Source organism: Musca domestica, unplaced genomic scaffold, assembly GCF_030504385.1.
Source record: "Musca domestica strain aabys unplaced genomic scaffold, Musca_domestica.polishedcontigs.V.1.1 32, whole genome shotgun sequence".
Lineage (NCBI taxonomy): Eukaryota > Metazoa > Arthropoda > Insecta > Diptera > Muscidae > Musca > Musca domestica.
Window position 1 is genome coordinate 1337771 of NW_026712311.1, and position 19463 is coordinate 1357233.

A 19463-nucleotide genomic window follows, 5' to 3' on the forward strand; every position below is an offset into this window, starting at 1 on the left:
ATACATTTAGGCATTAGCGACAAATAATATATTGTAGTGTTATTTTTGCGGGAGGGAGGGGGTAAATTTATGAGTTATTTGTTTTATGTAAACAATTTTTACAATATATTATTACGGCATGCTTTTAGGCGTTTGTCATGTTGGTGAAAAAAATATGAGTTATATATGTAATGGAAAAATATAACATTTTGATGGCGGGCATCAAAAAATATTATTTTAAAAAATTTGCGCTTGTGTATAGTCCTTGCAAAAATATTATTTGTGAAAGGTCCTTGAAAAATATTTTTAAAAAATCCACGTTGAAAGGTCCTTGAAAAATTATTTTTAAAAAATGCACGTTTGTGAAAGGTCCTTGAAAAATTATTTTTAAAAAATGCACGTTTGTGAAAGGTCCTTGGAAAAATATTTTAGTAAAACTCACACGTATTTATGGTCCTGTCAAACATATTTTTCAAAAATCCATATTTGTCGAAGGTCCTAGGAAAAATAATTTTAAAACATCTACGTCTGTGGAAGATTCTAGAAAAAATAATTTTAAAACATCTACGTCTGTGGAAGATTCTAGAAAAAATAATTTTAAAACATCTACGTCTGTGGAAGATTCTAGAAAAATATATTTTTAAAAATCCACGTTCGTCGAAGGTCCTTGAAAAAATAATTTTAAAAATCCACGTCAGTCAATGGTCCCTTAAAATATGTAAAAAACACACGTTTATCAATAGTCCTTGAAAAAATATTTTTAAAAAATCCACATTTGTCAATGGTCCCTTAAAATATGTAAAAAACACACGTTTATCAATAGTCCTTGAAAAAATATTTTTAAAAAATCCACATTTGTCAATGGTCCCTTAAAATATGTAAAAAACACACGTTTATCAATGGTCCTTGAAAAAATATTTTTAAAAAATCCACATTTGTCAAAGGTCCTTGAAAAAATTATTTTAAAAAATTCACATTTGTCAATGATCCTTGAAAAAAATAATTTTAAAAAATCCACATTTGTCAAAGGTCCTTGAAAAAATAATTTTAAAAAATCCACGTTTGTCAAAGGTCATTGAAAAAATATTTTTTAAAATATCCACGTTTATTTATGGTCCTTGAAAACATATTTTTAAAAAATCCACGTTAAATTATGGTCCTTGAAAACATATTTTTAAAAAATCCACGTTAAATTATGGTCCATAAAAAATATTTTTTAAAAATCCACGTTAATTTGAGGTTCTTAAAAAAATATTTAAAAAAATCCACGTTAATTTGTGGTTCTTAAAAAAATATTTAAAAAAATCCACGTAATTTGTGGTTCTTCAAAAAATATTAAAAAAAAAAACACGTTTATTTTTGGCTCTTGAAAAAATATTTTTTAAAAAATCCACGTTAATTTGTGGTTCTTAAAAAATATTTAAAAAAAATCCACGTAATTTGTGGTTCTTCAAAAAATATTTAAAAAAAACACGTTTATTTTTGGTTCTTGAAAAAATATTTTTAAAAAATCCACGTTTGAGAAATGTTCTTGAAAAAATATTTTTAAAAAATCTACGTTAATTGATGATCCTTCAAAAAATATTGTTATAAAAATCCATGTTAATTTATAGTCCTTAAAAAAATATTCAGAAAATGTTTTTAAAAAATCCACGTTTGAGAAATGTTCTTGAAAAAATATTTTTAAAAAATCTACGTTAATTGATGATCCTTCAAAAAATATTGTTATAAAAATCCATGTTAATTTATAGTCCTTAAAAAAATATTCAGAAAATGTTTTTAAAAAATCCACGTTTGCCAATAGCCTTCAGAAAATATTTTTAAAAAATCCACGTTTGCCAATAGCCTTCAGAAAATATTTTTAAAAAATCCACGTTTGCCAATAGCCTTCAGAAAATATTTTTAAAAAATCCACGTTTGCCAATAGCCTTCAGAAAATATTTTTAAAAAATCCACGTTTGCCAATAGCCTTCAGAAAATATTTTTAAAAAATCCACGTTTGCCAATAGCCTTCAGAAAATATTTTTAAAAAATCCACGTTTGCCAATAGCCTTCAGAAAATATTTTTAAAAAATCCACGTTTGCCAATAGCCTTCAGAAAATATTTTTAAAAAATCCACGTTTGTCCATAGTCTTGAGAAAATATTTTTAAAAAATCCACGTTTGTCCATAGTCTTGAGAAAATATTTTTAAAGAATCCACGTTTGTTCATAGTCTTGAGAAAATATTTTTAAAAAATCCACGTTTGTCCATAGTCTCGAGAAAATATTTTTAAAAAATCCACGTTTGTCCATAGTCTTAAGAAAATATTTTTAAAAAATCCACGCTTGTCAATAGTCTTCAGAAAATAGTTTTAAAAATCCACGTTTATTGGTGGTCCTTGAAAAAATATTTTTAAAAAATCCACGTTGGTGAAAGGTCCTTGGAAAAATATTTTTAAAAAATCCAAGTTGGTGAGAGGTTCTTGGAAAAGTATTTGTAAAAAATCCACGTTGGTGAAAGGTCCTTGGAAAAATATTTTTAAAAAATCCACGTTGGTGAGAGGTCCTTGGAAAAGTATTTGTAAAAAATCCACGTTGGTGAAAGGTCCTTGGAAAAATATTTTTAAAAAATCCACGTTGGTGAAAGGTCCTTGGGAAAATATTTGTAAAAAATCCACGTTAGTGAAAGGTCCTTAAAAACATTTTTTAAAAAATCCACGCTTGTCAAAGGTCCTTACAAATATTTTTTTAAAAAATCCACGTTAATTTGTGGTCCTTAAAAAATATATTTGTTAATTTGTGAGTTAAAAAAAAATATTTTTTAAAAAATCCACGTTAATTTGTGAGTTAAAAAAAATATTTTTTAAAAAATTAACGTTAGTGAAAGATCCTTGAAAAAATATTTAAAAAAAAATCAGGTTGGTGAAAGGTCCTTGGAAAAATATTTTTAAAAAATCAACGTTGGTGAAAGGTCCTTGGAAAAATATTTTTAAAAAAATCCACATTTGTGACAGATGCTTGAAAAAAATATTTAAAAAAAAATCCACGTTTGTCAAAAGTCTTCAGAAAAAATTTAAAAAAAATCCAAGTTGGTGAAAGGTCCTTGAAAAATTATTTTTTTAAAAATCCACGTTTTTTTGGTCCTTGAAAAAAATGTTTTAAAAAAATCCATGTTTGGGAAGGTCCTTGAAAAAATAATTTTAGGAAATCCACGTTTGAGAAAGGTCCTTAAAAATATAATTTTAAAAAATCCACTTTTATTTTTGGTCCCTGAAAAATAATTTTTAAAAAAATGTTTAAGGATGGTCCATGAAAAATATTTTTATTTGCCCTTTTCTCGACCCTAAAACTATGCTACACAAAATATAAACCTTTTAATGAACGCTTTTAAGTTTGCATAAAAACTAGTAATTTAATTTGTAATTTTTGTTCTTCCTTTTCAGAGAGGGAAAGAAAAAGGCAACACCAACAACAACAACATGAAACCACTAAAACAAGATTTAGTCTCCATTCAGATGTTCTATTCAATTTTTGGTTTTTGGCTTAGTCAGCAAGAAAAGTGACAACACTTGGGAGATGACTTGGTCGGTTGGTGGGTTGGCTGGCTAGATGGCTGGAAAGGCCGGTTGACCAGAAAAAAAAAAAACCAACAGAGAGAAACTACTAAAGTGACATCTAGCAAAACCACTAAAATGTGGGCAAGGAGAGGCAGAAAAAAGTGACATGGGAGGAAGAATCATCCTTGGTAATTTGGCTAGATGTCTATGTTGCCGTAAAACAAAATTTCCAAAAACAAAACGGATAACAGGAGGAAACAACAGCATTTTGTGGCCACAAATACAAATTATTGAAAAATAATAACATCAAAAGGCAGAAATGAGAAGAGACAGATCAGGCTGGAAATTCCGTATAAATTTACTACACAATATTAAAGCCAAGAATAGAATTTTATATCTCCCCCATCCATATCCCGTAAGTATTGAAAAGCTCTTATTGAATAATTCCCATATCCCTTTAGTGGCATAATAATACCGCGTTTCTGCCAATATTCTATTTTTAATTATTTGCCAACATATTATCACGTAATTTTTACGGTAGCGGGCCAACAAGAGAAAGGGCGAAGTAGGGGAAGGAGAGAGAGCGCTCCGTTACCAGGAAAGAAATTGAAACATAATAATAACAATAATTTCCCTTTAGTACCGCACCATTGCCATTACAAACCTAACCACGAAAATTAATTAAATTCATAAACGTTAAAGCGTTGGCGTTGCGGTAATGATGGCAATGATGTTGCCAGTTGATATCCATTTTCCTGCCATCCACCTCATGGCAATACGGATAGTTTTTTATTTCCCTCCTCTTCACAACCTGATAGAAACAAATATCCTTGTTTGGAGAGGGAGAGAGAGAAAAAATGGATGGATGGGCATGTGAGCGTTATATCTATTTAAGGGACTTGAAGTGTAAAGAATTATTTTCAAGGACCCTTGAGCTGAAATGTTTGGTTTTGGTTTTATTGAAAAAATATTTTTAAAAAATCCACGTTTGATAGTGGTCTTTGAAAAAATATTTTTAAAAATCCACATTTGATAGTGGTCTTTGAAAATATATTTTTAAAAAATCCACGTTTGCCAATGGTCCTTGAAAAAATATTTTTAAAAAAAATCCACGTTTGTCAATGGTCTTTGAAAAAATATTTTTAAAAATGGTCAATGGTCCTTGGACAAATATTTTTAAAAAATCCAGGTTTGTCAATGGTCCTTGGACAAATATTTTTAAAAAATCCACGTTTGTCAATGGTCCTTGGAAAAATATTTTTAAAAAATCCACATTTGTCAATGGTCTCTGGAAAAATATTTTTAAAAAATCAACGTTTGATAGTGGTCCTCGGAAAAATATTTTTAAAAAATCCACGTTGGTCAATGGTCCTTGGAAAAATATTTTTAAAAAATCCACGTTGGTCAATGTTCCTTGGAAAAATATTTTTAAAAAATCCACGTTTGATAGTGGTCCTTGGAAAATTAATTTTAAAAAATCTACGTTTGTCAATGGTCCTTGGAAAATTAATTTTAAAAAATCCACGTTTGTCCACGTTAGTCAACGGTCCTTGGAAAAATATTTTTTAAAATTCCACGTTTGATAGTGGTCCTTGGAAAAATATTTTTTAAAATTCCACGTTTGATAGTGGTCCTTGGAAAAATATTTTTTAAAAATCCACGTTTGATAGTGGTCCTTGGAAAAATATTTTTTAAAATTCCACGTTTGATAGTGGTCCTTGGAAAAATATTTTTTAAAAATCCACGTTTGATAGTGGTTCTTGGAAAAATATTTTTTAAAAATCCACGTTTGATAGTGGTCCTTGGAAAAATATTTTTAAAAAATCCACGTTTATTTTCCAAGGACCATTAACAAGGTCCTTGGAAAATAATTTTTTAGAAATCCAGGTTTGTCAATGGTCCTTGGAAAAATATTTTTTTAGAAATCCAGGTTTGTCAATGGTCCTTGGAAAAATATTTTTTTAGAAATCCAGGTTTGTCAATGGTCCTTGGAAAAATATTTTTTTAAAAATCCAGGTTTGTCAATGGTCTTTGGAAAAATATTTTTAAAAAATCCACGTTTGTCAACGGACCTTGGAAAAATATTTTTAAAAAATCCACGTTTTTCAATGGTCCTTGGAAAAATATTTTTAAAAAATCCACGTTTAATAGTGGTCCTTGGAAAAATATTTTTTTAAAAATCCATTTTTGATAGTGGTCCTTGGAAAAATATTTTTAAAAAATCCACGTTTAATGGTGGTCCTTGGAAAAATATTTTTTTAAAAATCAACGTTTGATAGTGGTCCTCGGAAAAATATTTTTAAAAAATCCACGTTGGTCAATGGTCCTTGGAAAAATATTTTTAAAAAATCCACGTTGGTCAATGTTCCTTGGAAAAATATTTTTTTAAAAATCAACGTTTGATAGTGGTCCTCGGAAAAATATTTTTAAAAAATCCACGTTGGTCAATGGTCCTTGGAAAAATATTTTTAAAAAATCCACGTTGGTCAATGTTCCTTGGAAAAATATTTTTAAAAAATCCACGTTTGATAGTGGTCCTTGGAAAATTAATTTTAAAAAATCTACGTTTGTCAATGGTCCTTGGAAAATTAATTTTAAAAAATCCACGTTTGTCAGTGGTCCTTGGAAAATTAATTTTAAAATATTCACGTTAGTCAACGGTCCTTGGAAAAATATTTTTAAAAAATCCACGTTTGTCAATGGTCCTTGGAAAAATATTTTTAAAAAATCCACGTTTGTCAATGGTCCTTGGAAAAATATTTTTAAAAAATCCACGTTTAATAGTGGTTCCTGCAAAAAAAAATTTTTAAAAATCCACGTTTGATAGTGGTCCTTGGAAAAATATTTTCAAAAAATCCACGTTTGCCAATGGTCCTTGGAAAAATATTTTCAAAAAATCCACGTTTGCCAATGGTCCTTGGAAAAATATTTTTAAAAAATCCACGTCTGTCGACGGTGATTGGAAAAATATTTTTAAAAAATTCACGTTTATCGAAGGTCCTTAAAAATGTTTTAAAAAAATCCACGTTTGTCGAAGGTCCTTAAAAATATTTTTAAAAAAATCCACGTTTGTCGAAGATCCTTAAAAAATATTCTTTAAAAATCCACGTTTGTCAATGGTCCTTGGAAATTTTTTTTTAATAATCCACGTTTGTCAATGGGTCTTGGAAAAATATTTTTAAAAAATCCACAAACGAAGGTCTTTGGATTCTTCTTTTTTAAATCCACGTAACCTTTAAAATAAAATTTAAATTTACTACGACTTAATTTCCCCTCTTTTAATAACAAAATTTCCATTCACTTAATTTGCAGCCTTAAATGAAAAATAGCTCTGCTCCTAACCCCAACTTAAAAAAGGGGTTTATATTTGTAACATTTATTCCCCACGCAGAAAATAAAACATTTCCCAAAAAAACAACACATTCTTGATGAATTGTGCACCCTTCATTGTTTTACATTTTAAGCTATGCAATCACATATTTTCATCCCTCCCTCAGCTCCTTCCACCCTCCATTCTATCATCTCATTTCCAAAAAAAATCTCCCTTAGATAAAAAAGCCAGAACATCATTAATTTGAACTTGTCGGCCTTGGTGAAGTGGCCATATAATGCCTCAGCGATTCTTCAAGTGACCACATCGCCCAGAAAACAAATTAGTCCTTGGACTGTTATTTCCATTGTTGCTGTTGCTCTTTTTTTTTTTCTAAACATTTTAATAGTCAGTTTGTGCTGAAATGTGAAACTTTGGACAAGTGAAGGCAGTTCTCCAAATGCTCCCAGCCATCCAAGCTGAAACATCATTCATTATTAGTAGCGGCAGTAGCTTTTGCCAAAAACAAGAAACAACGGACAACAAATTTCGGCTAAATGTGCAAAATTTTGGCGGTTGATTGCCAACAATGGCAGGCCCCCATACCCTTCGCAGCTTTTCTCATGCCCACCAAAATTTCGATGGGAACGCAAATGCATGCCATTAGATGCATTATTTTTCGCAGCACACCACATTCGCGAGAGCCCAGGATCCAAGTCCACGCACCAAATTGCATTTAGGCAACAGAGAGGGAGATATGCTGTTATTAAACCTTATTGCGGAACCTACACACTTTATGGGTGTTCATATCTAGGCAATGCTCGAACGAACGAGCACACATATGAAACTTTATGAAGATGGAATGCCAAAACTCATCAATTTATTATTTAGGATGATGGATCCAGAAAATTAAAAAAATCTACTCTGAATGCAAGAGCCTTTAGAAAACAAATTTAATTGGTCTGAAGGTCCTTTGAAAAATTTAGTTAAAAAAATCCACGTTTATTGGTGTGAAGGTCCTTTGAAAAATTTAGTTAAAAAAATCCACGTTTATTGGTGTGAAGGTCCTTTGAAAAATTTAGTTAAAAAAATCCACGTTTATTGGTGTGAAGGTCCTTTGAAAAATTTAGTTAAAAAAATCCGCGTTTATTGGTGTGAAGGTCCATTGAAAAATTTAGTTAAAAAATCCACGTTTATTGGTGTGAAGGTCCTTTGAAAAATTTACTTTAAAAAATCCACGCTTATTGATCCGAAGGGGCTTTGAAAAATTTACTTTAAAAAATCCACGTTTATTGATCTAAAGGTCCTTTGAAAAATTTAGTTAAAAAAATCCACGTTTATTGGTATGAAGGTCCTTTGAAAAATTTAGTTAAAAAAATCCACGTTTAATGATGTGAAGGTCCTTTGAAAAATTTACTTTAAAAAATCCACGTTTAATGATGTGAAGGTCCTTTGAAAAATTTATTTTGAAAATCCACGTTTAATGGTCTGCAGGTCCTTTGAAAAATTTAGTTAAAAAAATCCACGTTTATTTAATTTAGTTAAAAAAATCCATGTTTCTTGGTCTGAAGGTCCTTTGAAAAATTTACTTTAAAAAATCCACGTTTCTTGGTCCTTTAAAAAATTTACTTTAAAAAATCAACGATTCTTGGATCTTCCAAAAAGTATTTTTCAAAGGACATTTGGAATTATAAATGTGGATTTTTCAAAAAGTATTTTTCAAAGGACATTCGGAGCTGTAAACGTGGATTTTTCAAAGGATATTCGGAGTTACAAACGTGGATTTTTTAAGAATATTCTGAGTTACAAACGTGGATTTTTAAAGAATATTTTTCAAAGGATATTCGGAGTTACAAAAGTGGATTTTTAAAGAATATTTTTAAAAGGATATTCTTAACTACAAACGTTAATTTTTAAAGAATATTTTTAAAAGGATATTCGGTGTTACTAACGTGGATTTTTAAAGAATATTTTTCAAAGGATATTCTGAGCTACAAACGTGGATTTTTAAAGAATATTTTTCAAAGGATATTCTGAGCTACAAACCTGAATTTTTAAAGAATATTTTTCAAAGGATATTTGGACCGACAAATGTGGATTTTTAAAGAATATTTTTCAAAGGATATTCTGAGCTACAAACCTGGATTTTTAAAGAATATTTTTCAAAGGATATTTGAACCGACAAACGTGGATTTTTAAAGAATATTTTTCAAAAGATATTCTGATCTACAAACGTGAATTTTTAAAGAACATTTTTTAACGGATATTCTGAGCTACAAACGTGGATTTTTAAAGAATATTTTTCAACGGATATTCTGAGCAACAAACGTGGATTTTTAAAGAATATTTTTCAAAGGATATTCTGAGCTACAAACGTGGATTTTTAAAGAATATTTTTCAAAGGATATTCTGAGCTACAAACGTGGATTTTTAAAGAATATTTTTCAAAGGATATTCGCTATAAATGTGGATTTTTAAAGATTTTTTAAAGAATATTTTTCAAATGATATTCTGAGCTACAAACGTGTATTTTTAAAGAATATTTTTCAGCTCCGAATATCTTTTGTAAAATATTTTTTTAAAAATCTACGTTTATAAGTCCGAATATCCTTTGAAAAATATTTTTTTAAAAATTCACGTTTATAGCTCCGAATGTCCTTTGAAAAATATTTTTTTTAAAAATCCACCTTTATAGCTCCGAATGTCCTTTGAAAAATGTTTTTTAAAAAGCCACGTTAATAGCTCCAAATGTCCTTTGAAAAATATTTTTTTAAAAATCCACGTTTAACGTTTAAAGCTCCGGATGTCCTTTGAAAATTTTTGTTTTTTAAATCTAGGTTTATAGCTCCGAATATCCTTTGAAAATATATTTTTTTTTAAATTCATGTTTATAGCTCCGAATATCTTTAAAGTTTTTTTTTTAATCTACGTTTATAGCTCCGAATATCCTTTGAAAAATATTTCATAAAAATCATTTTTTAAATGTTCTTTGTTACGAAGGCCCTTTGTAATTTTTAAATCTATCTCTCCCACGCCTCTATTTCTTTGTACGTAACTCTGCATACTTCTATATGTGTGTGAGTGTGCGTCATCCAATTTATAATAATCGACCTTTTAACTCGTACCCTCATATATAAAACACAATTGAACATAAATTTGTCCAAAACACATATTTGAAAATATATCCTTGCAATTATCCTTTTTTTCTGCTATTCCCTTTCGTGTTCAGATTTTTTTCTTTCTCGGAAGATTTGAAGCCATATATTATTATCATCACCATAGAAGAGTGTCATCATCAGACCATACGACGACGATGGGAAAGGGCCGAAATTATTTGTAAAATAAATACAAGAAAAAGAAAAAAGGGAGGAGACAAAAAAAACTTATTTGCAAAAATTTTGCTAATTTCTTTATCTTTAGAACTTGTTGGCTCTCTCTCTAGGAGACACCATGAAGAAGACAAGTTGAAAAGTTCAAACAAAAAATCCTTTGTGGATTTAAATGGGGAAAACAGAACGCCCGCATTTATTTTAAAATTTCTAATTCAAATATGTCCTCTTTTCCTCTAAGGGGCAAATAACATGAAAAGTTTTTAGGCAGATTCGAAATAGAGGGACGAAATCACTGATTGCCAAGGATATTTGGATGTCAAATAACTTTTGCCATAGCAGACCAAGTTCCTGGGCATTTCACATTAGTTATGCATCTCCTCAATGCAAAGCAAAACATATCCTTTTTCCATTGAACTCCTGGCAGAAGTTCTAACTTATGTTCAATACAGCCACTGAAGTTGCTTGATTATTATATGGGGGTACAAAATTGCTATTCGTATTGGCTAAATAAATTTTACATAACCTCCCCCACCTCAGATGAAAAAAAACCAGAGTAGAGGGAAGCCTTGAAATATCCATCCCTATTTCGGTGCCACCACCTTCCAAAGAAAATTGCTTTGAATAAAGAACTTGGCCACAAATTTTATTCAATTGACAGTTGACCACAGAAATGGTAACACGCACGTACTATTTGTTATTGTTGTCGTACGTACGAGCGAGCCATTCAGCCAGCCAGCTAGCCATCCAGCCAATGTTGTACTCCATGTGTGACTACATGTTGTTTCGATGTCCGTGCCCGACGTCGTCTTCTATGGTTTGTTTCTCGTCATTCATTTTGTTGGCCATGTACCAAGCGTTAACCATTGGATATGTGCATGCGGGATCTGCTCCTGTTGATGGGTATCCTTTGAAATATGTAATTTAAGGATAAAGGAGGATACGGCAAAACAGTCAAGAACTTAAGGAGTATCAAGGGTTTTTTAAGGAAAGAAGATAATATTTTCCAAAGGACATTCGGAGCTATAAGCGCGGATTTTTTAAAGAATATTTTTCAAAGGACCTACAGGCCTATAAACTTGGATTTTTTAAGGAATTTTTCAAACGACATTCAGACAAATAAATCTGGATTTTTAAACTAAATTTTTCAAAGGACCTGCAGACCAATAAACGTGGATTTTTTAAACTAAATTTTTCAAAGGACCTGCAGACCAATAAACGTGGATTTTTTAAACTAAATTTTTCAAAGGACCTGCAGACCAATAAACGTGGATTTTTTAAACTAAATTTTTCAAAGGACCTGCAGACCAATAAACGTGGATTTTTTAAACTAAATTTTTCAAAGGACCTGCAGACCAATAAACGTGGATTTTTTAAAGTAAAATTTTTCAAAGGACTTTCCGAAAAATAAAAGCATTTTTTTCAACATTTTTCTAAGGACCCTTCGAAAAATAAGAGTATTTTTTAAAAATTTTTCAAAGGACCCTCCGAAAATTAAAAGTATTTTTTTAAACATTTTTCAAAGAACCCTCCGAAAATTAAAAGTATTTTTTTAAACATTTTTCTAAGGACCCTTCGAAAAATAAGAGTATTTTTTTAAAAATTTTTCAAAGGACCCTCCGAAAATTAAAAGTATTTTTTTAAACATTTTTCAAAGGACCTTTAGACCAATAAAAGTGGATTTTTAAAGAATATATTTCAAAATAAGAGTATTTTTTTCAAATATTTATCAAAGGACCTTTGTAGCAATGAGCGAGGATTTTTTTAAAGAATATTTTTTAAAGGACCTTCCGAAAAATAAGACTATTTTTTTAAATTTTCAAAGGACCTTCGTATATTTTTAAAGAATATTTTTCAAAGGACCTTTGTAGCAATGAACGAAGATTTTTAACGAATATTTATCAAAGGACCTTCCTACAAATAAGAGTATATTTTTCAAATATTGTTCAAAGGACCTTTGCAGCAATGAACGAGGATTTTTTAAAGAACATTTTTCCAAGGACCTTTAGACCAATAAAAGTGGATTTTTAAAGAATATTTTTCAAAGGACCTTCCGAAAAAGAAGAGTATTTTTTTAAGTATTTTTCAACGGACCTTCCGAAAAATAAAAATAATATATTTTTCAATTCCGAAAAAGAAGAGTATTTTTTTTTTAAAATTGTCATAGGACCTTCCGGAAAATAAGAGTATTTTGTTTAATGTTTTTCAAAGGATTTTAGACCAATAAAAGTGGATTTTTAAAGAATATTTTTCATAGGACCTTCCGAAAAATAAGAGTATTTTTTTTTTCAAATATTTTTCAAAAAGGACCTTTGTAGCAATGAACGAGGATTTTTTAAAGAATATTTTTCAAAGGACCTTCCGAAAAATAAGAGTATTTTTTTAATATTTCTCAAAAGACCTTCAGAGCAATGTTTTTTTAAAGAATATTTTCAAAGGACCCCCAGAGCAATGAACGAAAGAACCTTCATAGGACCCTCAGTCCAACAAATGTGGATATTTTTTAAGAATATTTTCTGCAGCACATTCCAAAAAGTCCTCCTCGAGGTCTTCCACAATTCCCTACCCTTCCTCGATTCTCTTAAATGTTTCGCCATTTTTGTCTAAGATTTTTTTTCTATCCTTATGGAATATTCTTTATATCCTGCTGTTACATATGTGTATGGATGCCACAAGCAATTGAACTAAACAAACGTACCTTATCCGCAAACTCGACAAGAAAGAAAGATACACGCAACGCATCAGCGTGGTTGGATGCTACCACCTACCGTCTGCCACACACACATCTCTACTGATCCCGACTCAAGTAGGGAAGAAGCGCACGAACAAAAAGTTTCCTTTTTAAAACTAACTAACACACACACACACGTGCACGCAAAACCCTAAAATACTAGAAGAACACGTCACACCGAGTGACTGAGTAAAAACTTATATTTCTGAAAGTCGTTTTAGTTGTTGGGGTTGTTGGTTTTGCTTTTTTTTTTCAATTTTTTGATCCTTTTTTTTTTGTGGGTCCTGTCTTCTGGCTGGAGTTATATATGCACAAGTAAATTATTATTTTTTCTGCTACGTTTTTTTTTTTTTTTGCTTCTTTCTCTTTCAAACATTTCTATTTTCAAACAAGACAAGTGTTATTTCTACTTCAAAAACTCCATAAACGGAGTTGAAACAAAAAAAAAAGTCCATACAAAAAGCTTATAAATTGAGAAGAAAGAATAGAAAAAATAGGAACTGAACTACTCAACTCATATCCGGTGGTGGTACCACCTCCATAAATGTCCACCTTCTAATCCCTGGCATTTAAAGGGATTGCCGGAGCCACAACAACAAAAAAACTATTTCCAAGTTAAAAATGCACTCTCCTGCCATTTTCCAATTATATATTTTTTTGGTTGGACTGACTTGGGAAACAGATTTGGTGGGCAGTGGCCAAGAAGGACCACAAACCAAAAAACCAATTCGAAATGAAACTAAAATTTATATTTGCTTGCCATATATTATTGCCCTGTTTTCCGCTTTTTTTTTTCTTTACTTTTTTTGTGGTCCCGCAAAAAAAAAATGGATTCTTTCAATTCTCTTTGTGGCATCCTTTTTTCTCAAAAATTAACTGCCAGCATAATATTTATAACATATCGCAGAAAATTTTCAACTAATTTTCAAAGGACATTGATTTTATTTCGAAACTTTAGAGGGACATTATTTCAATTAGCCAAACACATCCTTTGGAAAGGGAGATATCAATTGCTATTTGTTCAAGTTGATTTGGTAATTTATAGAGCCAGCATATTTGACAGGAAATAAAATGCAAACAGGATAAAAGTAAAAAAAATAAAGGATTTAAATAAAAAAGTGAAAAATCCAAAAAAAATATTGCTCAGCAGGTCCTTTGAAAATATTCTGTAAAAAATCCACGTTTATTGCTCTGATGGTCCTTTGAAAATATTCTGTAAAAAATCCACGTTTATTGCTCTGATGGTCCTTTGAAAATATTCTGTAAAAAATCCACGTTTATTGGTCTGCAGGTCCTTTGAAAAATATTCTTTAAAAAATCCACGTTTATTGCTCCGATGGTCCTTTGAAAATATTCTGTAAAAAATCCACGTTTATTGGTCTGCAGGTCCTTTGAAAAATTTATTTTAAAAAATCCACGTTTATTGGTTTGAAGGTCCTTTGAAATATTTACTTTAAAAAATCCACGTTTATTGGTCTGCAGGTCCTTTGAAATATTTACTTTAAAAAATCCACGTTTATTGGTCTGCAGGTCCTTTGAAATATTTACTTTAAAAAATCCACGTTTATTGGTCTGCAGGTCCTTTGAAATATTTACTTTAAAAAATCCACGTTTATTGGTCTGCAGGTCCTTTGAAATATTTACTTTAAAAAATCCACGTTTATTGGTCTGCAGGTCCTTTGAAATATTTACTTTAAAAAATCCACGTTTATTGGTCTGCAGGTCCTTTGAAATATTTACTTTAAAAAATCCACGTTTATTGGTCTGCAGGTCCTTTGAAATATTTACTTTAAAAAATCCACGTTTATTGGTCTGCAGGTCCTTTGAAATATTTACTTTAAAAAATCCACGTTTATTGGTCTGCAGGTCCTTTGAAATATTTACTTTAAAAAATCCACGTTTATTGGTCTGCAGGTCCTTTGAAAATATTCTTTAAAAATTCACGTTTATTGGTGTAAAGGTCCTTTTAAAATATTCTCTAAAAAATCCACGTTTATTTGTCTGCAGGTCCTCTGAAACATACTCTTTAAAAATCCACGTTTATTGGTGTAAAGGTCCTTTGAAAATATTCTTTAAAAAAATCCACGTTTATTGGTGTAAAGGTCCTTTGAAAATATTCTTTAAAAAAATCCACGTTTATTGGTGTAAAGGTCCTTTGAAAATATTCTTTAAAAAAATCCACGTTTATTGGTGTAAAGGTCCTTTGAAAATATTCTTTAAAAAATCCACGTTTATTGGTGTAAAGGTCCTTTGAAAATATTCTTTAAAAAATCCACGTTTATTGGTGTAAAGGTCCTTTGAAAATATTCTTTAAAAAAATCCACGTTTATTGGTGTAAAGGTCCTTTGAAAATATTCTTTAAAAAATCCACGTTTATTGGTGTAAAGGTCCTTTGAAAATATTCTTTAAAAAATCCACGTTTATTGGTGTAAAGGTCCTTTGAAAATATTCTTTAAAAAATCCACGTTTATTGGTGTAAAGGTCCTTTGAAAATATTCTTTAAAAAATCCACGTTTATTGGTGTAAAGGTCCTTTGAAAATATTCTTTAAAAAATCCACGTTTATTGGTGTAAAGGTCCTTTGAAAATATTCTTTAAAAAATCCACGTTTATTGGTGTAAAGGTCCTTTGAAAATATTCTTTAAAAAATCCACGTTTATTGGTGTAAAGGTCCTTTGAAAATATTCTTTAAAAAATCCACGTTTATTGGTGTAAAGGTCCTTTGCAAATATTCTTTAAAAAATCCACGTTTATTGTTCTAAATGTCCGTTGAAAATATTCTTAAAAATCCACGCTTTTTGGTGTGCATGTCCTTGGAAAAATATTCTTTAAAAAATCCACGTTTATTGGTCTGCATGTCCTTGAAAAAATATTCTTTAAAAACTCCAATTTTATTGGTCTACAAGTCCTTTGAAAATATTCTTTAAAAAATCCACGTTTATTGGTCTACAAGTCCTTTGAAAAGTTTACTTTAAAAAATCCACGTTTATTGGTGGAAAGGTCCTTTGAAAAGTATTCTTGGAAATATTCTTTAAAAAATCTACGTTTATTGGTGTAACGGTCCTTTGAAAATATTCTTTAAAAAATCCACATTTATTGGTGTAAAGGTCCTTTGAAAATATTCTTTAAAAAATCCACGTTTATTGCTTTGATGGTCCTTGGAAAAAAAATCTTAAAAAAATCCACGTTGATTGCTCTGATGATCCTTGGAAAAAAAATCTTTAAAAATCCATGTTTATGCTACGACGGTCCTTTGAAAAATATTCTTTAAAAAAATCCACGTTTATTGTTCTGCAGGTCCTTTGAAAAATATTTTTTAAAAATCCACGTTTATTGGTGTAAAGGTCCTTTGAAAAATATTTTTTAAAAATCCACGTTTATTGGTGTAAAGGTCCTTTGAAAATATTCTTTAAAAAATCCACGTTTATTGGTGTAAAGGTCCTTTGAAAATATTCTTTAAAAAATCCACGTTTATTGGTATAAAGTCCCTTGAAAATATTCTTTAAAAAATCTACGTTTATTTGTGTAAAGGTCCTTTGAAAAATATTCTTTAAATATCCACGTTTATTGGTCGGAAGGTCCTTTGAAAATATTCTTAAAAATCCAAGTTTATTGGTCTGAAGGTGCTTTGGAAAATATTATTTAAAAAATCCTCGTTGATTGCTCTGATGGTCCTTGGAAAAAATTTCTTTAGAAATCCACGTTTACTGCTCTGATAGTCCTTGGAAAAAAAAATCTTTTAAAATCCATGTTTACGCTCCGACGGTCCTTTGAAAAAAAATCTTTAAAAAAATCCATGTTTATTGATCTGAAGGTCCTTTTCAAAATATTCTTTAAAAAATCCACGTTTATTTCTCTGATGGTATTTGAAAATATTCTTTAAAAAATCCACGTTTATTGGTCCACAGGTCCTTTGAAAATATTTTTTTTAAAAAATCCACGTTTATTGGTCTTCAGGTCCTGTAAAAAATTTACTTTAAAAAATCCATGTTTATTGGTCTGCAGGTCCTGTGAAAATATTCTTTAAAAATCCCTGTTTATTTGTCTTAATATTCTGAAGGTCCTCAAAGATTTATTTTCAAAAAGTCCACAAATAACTTCATATTCCCTTAAATATTTTTGTATTTTCTTAATTTTTAAATGTTCCATATTGACCCTGCTACCCTATTGCCTTGCATGTTTCATTCATATAAACTTATTTGTACACGTAGCAACTAAATTCGTATTTAAGTTGTTTGCTTGCTGCTTCTTCATCATCATCATTTGTTGATGACGCCAATGAAGAGGGCGAACGAGATGGCAGGAGAAGAAGCCATCGACAAGGACCAGAACGATGATGATGAGCTAAAATGCATTTGTTAAAATGCTGTTAAATGCTACGTGATTTTACTGTGGCTGCCAAAAATGTTTCCAAGAAAAAAAAAACCAACATCCATCTATAATAGGAGGAAATGCTTATTAGACCATGCATACACACAGTTTTTTTTTAATGTGTGGACATTAGGGTTTGAAAATGTGAAAAAGTCTGTTACGAACAGTGAAATTTTCTAAATTCCAAATATGCTCCTAAAAGTATGCACCAGTTTTTGGTTGACTTGTAATATATTAAAGTTAAGTTCATTGCCGTGGTCATTGGCGTGGGAAAATAAAGATATCTTTTAAAATTATTGCAATATATATATATATATATACAAACATGCCCCTAAAAGTATGCACCAGTTTTGTGTTGAATTGCAATGTACTTTACAACAGTTAATTTCTGTGGACATTGGGGTCTGAAAATTAAGAAAGCTTTTAAAATTATTGCAAAAGTTCGAATTTCGAGCAAGCCCTTTAAAGTATGCACCACTCATTGTATCATATGTTGTGTTTAAACAACTAATGACAACAAATACAATTTTGGCTCATGAAATCCTCTCAGAAAAAATATTTACCGAAAGTATGAATTGTTCGGTTTTTTTTCGATATTGTATGTTTGGAAAATTCCGAAGGAGTCTAAGCTCCAATATTTTTCACGATCGACTGACAAATCCCTAAAAATGTCAGATTTTAATAATCCATTTATTTTTTCATCCCATAATCAGATAGCAATTGCATTTTATTTTTTAATAATCATTTCCCTTTTATTTCTGGAAATAAGTTTTTATTGCATTGCCAATAAAATTTTTCTTCTGAAATAATTAACACTTCAATTTCGTAAGTAATCGAATATATATTTTCCATTCCGCATTATCTGATCAGTTTTTCGCTCGTTTTATCCATTAAAATTTCGAATGAATTTCATGTTTAATCAAACATTTGTTGATTACACCTGAGAACCATCCGACCCTTCTTTTCCCACAGATTTCAATGCAATCTTGTGCTATTTTACTCAAATCACGTTTAATTAACTTTTTTGTTGTTGTTTTTTTTTTTTGCTGTTGACAAAGCTGCAGCTATTTTAAAAGCGAGAAAGAGAGTGTTGACATGTTGGCTGCAGGCAATAATAGAGTCAATGAAATTAGGGTGGATTATAAAACCAAGACAAAAAAAACTAAGAAGAAAACAATTTCAAACAATGAATGATGCATACTTTTAGGCGTTGTCAAAAATAGAACAATTTTTGATGACTCGTAAGGACCTCATCTCATAATTGTTAAATAAACGATATCACAATGCTTTATGGGATCATGGAAATAAAAATAGAAAACATTCAGCAAAGAATGATGCATACTTTTAGGAGCTCTGTAGAAAAGTCTGTATTTTTTCTTGGAACAACTTTCTGGTCTACGATACTCCACCCTAATCTATACCATTTCCTAGACCATAGCAATGCTTTTCGTTTAATGACACAAGCAAATATCTGACAATTTGGTCTCGCCCCCCAATGTTCCCACACACATGCACATCCCTTTGTTTCCCCATTCATTCACTCCGTGATTTTTCTACTCTGTTGCTAATGTGTTTGTTATTCAAAAAGCTAAATACAACATTTTAATTTTCCAATGAAAAATAATTTGCATTTACAGCAAATAATAATGACAACAATGGAACATTCTGGAGCAGAGTTTCGGTTGGGTTAACTTAGCTACATATGTGCATTGGCAAATGTTTAATGGGGGTTAAAAGGACAGCTAGGACAATCAATACGGTTTTTATATATTATTTATCAAAGAGAAGTAAATATTTTTAGAGGATCCTGGGAGCAATAGACAAGGGCATATTTCAAAGATCCCTCAGACCAATAAAAGTGGATTTTTTAAAGAATATTGTTTAAAGGTCCTTCAGACCAATAAACGTGAATTTTTTAAATAATGTTTCCAAAGGACATTCAGACCAATAAACGTGGATTTTTAAAGAATATTTTTCAAAGGACCTTTGGACCAATAAACGTGGATGTTTTAAAGAATATTTTCCAAAGGACCTTCTGGCCAATAAAAGTGGATTTTTTTAAAGAATGTTTTTCAAAGGACCTTCCGTCCAAAAAAGTGGATTTTTTACAGAATGTTTTTCAAAGGACCTTCCGTCCAGAAAACGTGGGTTTTTTAAAGGACTCATGGACCAATAAATGTGAATTTTTTTAAAGAATTTTTTTCAA

At 30.2% G+C, this 19463-nt stretch overlaps 1 protein-coding gene and 1 long non-coding RNA gene across 2 annotated transcripts in view; one reads left to right on the top strand and one right to left on the bottom strand.

Annotated features, from left to right (window-relative positions):
- LOC101901057 (tyrosine-protein phosphatase Lar) overlaps positions 1 to 19463 on the bottom strand; it is an 898201-nt gene that overhangs the window by 646706 nt on the left and 232032 nt on the right. The window lies entirely within an intron of this gene.
- LOC109611733 (uncharacterized) overlaps positions 1 to 19463 on the top strand; it is a 44436-nt gene that overhangs the window by 12926 nt on the left and 12047 nt on the right. The window contains exon 2 of the long non-coding RNA XR_002194077.2: positions 3404 to 3932. This is a non-coding gene — a long non-coding RNA (uncharacterized LOC109611733). The remainder of the gene's footprint in view (positions 1 to 3403; positions 3933 to 19463) is intronic.